Genomic DNA, 2,299 nt, shown 5'->3' with positions numbered 1-2,299 from the left:
GATAATCTTTGGAGATTTTAATGAAACACTGGATATGGAGGAGCACTCACGAGTTGATGATAATCCTGTAGTAACTGCAGGAATGCGGGATTTTTAGGACGCTGTTAATTATTGTATGCTATCAGACCTAACCTCTCATGGTCCGTTGTTTACATGGTGCAACAAGCGGGAGGATGATTTAATTCTAAAAAAGTTAGACAGGTGCTTGTTAATGATCATTTGGTCCAGACTTTTCCACAATCGTATATAGGCCTGGGCAAAATAGCCGGATCCGAATATCTGATCCGAACCCGATTTAAAAAACCAGATCCGAATCCGTATCCGAAATTGTAAAATATCCGAACGGGTTCTAAATCTCTAAATCCGAAAACCCGAATCCGAACCCGATCCGAACCGAAATCCGAACGGGTATCCGAATATACCAACATTATTAATATATAGTAGTAATATATTAGTAATATTTATAATTTTAATAATATAAGTGATCAAAATATTCAGATTGTTAGATATTTTTGATAATTTAAAGTATTTAAACTGTTTATTAGTAAATTTGGGTAGAAAATACTCTAAATTTTTAGATATATTACGTATTATTGAATATTTTAAACTAAATTAGATACTAAAATTTTGAGTTTTATGAACTTCGGGTAATCCGAATCCGAACCCGAAATACCCGAACCCGAAATACCCGATCCGAACCCGAAGTCCAGAAATACCCGAACGGGTCCTATATCTCTAAACTCGAAAACCCGAAAACCCGAAATACCCGAACCGAACCCGAACGGGTACCCAAAGCAGAACGATTCGTATAATATCTTTGAAGCAGGAGGTTGCTCAGATCATTTACGTTGTAGGATAAATTTTAATACAGCTGCAGGTATTGCGGTTAGGGGCAGGAAGCCTTTCAAGTTTGTTAATGGTCTTGCTGAGATGGAGGAATTCATTCTGATGGTGAAGGACTATTGGACTGAGACAGAGCCCATTTACATGTCGACATCTTCTATCTTTCGTTTTACGAAGAAAATAAAAGCTCTTAAACCGTTAATCCGACAGTTAGCCAAGAAAAAGATGCGAAACTTGGTCAGAAGCAAAGGAGGCATATGAAATACTTTGTCAGAAGCAATCTGTAAATCAAACAACTCCCTCCCCACAGGCTATGCGCGAGGAAACATAGGCATATGAAAAGTGGGAACGGGTGGCGATGCTTGAGGAGAAGTTTCTAAAACAGAAATCAAAACTGCATTGGTTGCAGATTGGAGATAAAAAACAATAATACCTTCCACAGAGCAGTCATGGAGAGAGTGGCACAAAATACGATTAGGGAGATTCGAAAACCTGATGGGACTGTAAAGTCGAGCTCGGAGGAGATAAAAAATGAGGCTGAACTTTTTTTAGAGAGTTTTTGCAACTGGTCCCGAATGATTATGTGGGAGCAACGGTTGCAGAGCTCCAAGGTTTATTGTCGTTTCGATGCTCTGAGGTGGACAAGGCACGATTATTGCGACCTGTTTTGGGGAAGAGATTAAACAAGTGTTGTTTTCCATGCCAAAGGACAAATCACCAGGCCCTGATGGTTTCACCTCTGAGTTCTATCGGGTAACTTGGGATCTTATTGGAGCTGAGTTTGTTACGGCAGTTCAATATTTTTTTCAAACAGGGTTTCCACCAAAAGGAGTTAACTCCACTATTCTCGCTCTAGTCCCGAAGAAGATAGAGGCTAGCGAAATGAAGGACTACAGGCTGATATTCTGTTGTAATGTTCTCTACAAAGTCATTTCAAAAATCATTGCTAACCGACTCAAACTGGTGCTTTCGAAGTTCATCGCAGGAAACCAGTCTGCATTCGTATAGGATCGGCTATTGATAGAGAATTTTCTCCTTGCTACGGAGCTGGTGAAGGGATACCATAAGGACACCATCTCAAGTAGGTGTGCCATTAAAATAGATATATCAAAGGCCATTGACTCTGTTCAATGGTCCTTTCTTCGCAATGTCCTCTGTGCTTTGGCGTTTCCTCCGGAATTTATCCATTGGATTATGTTGTGTGTTACTACTGCATCATTTTTAGTGCAAGTCAATGGAGAATTAGCCGGTTATTTTAATAGATCTCGGGGGTTGAGACAAGGATGCTCTCTCTCGCCTTATCTGTTTGTCATCGCCATGGATGTTCTCTCTAAGATGCTTGTTACTGCCGCTGGAGTGCGGAAATTTTCTTATCACCCTCAATGTAAGACTATCGGCTTAACACATCTTAGCTTTGCCGATGATCTTATGGTCCTTTCTGATGGCAAGGTGCGTT

This window comes from Camelina sativa, chromosome 15 (genome assembly GCF_000633955.1).
Source record: "Camelina sativa cultivar DH55 chromosome 15, Cs, whole genome shotgun sequence".
NCBI lineage: Eukaryota > Viridiplantae > Streptophyta > Magnoliopsida > Brassicales > Brassicaceae > Camelina > Camelina sativa.
This window is presented reverse-complemented; position numbering follows the sequence as displayed.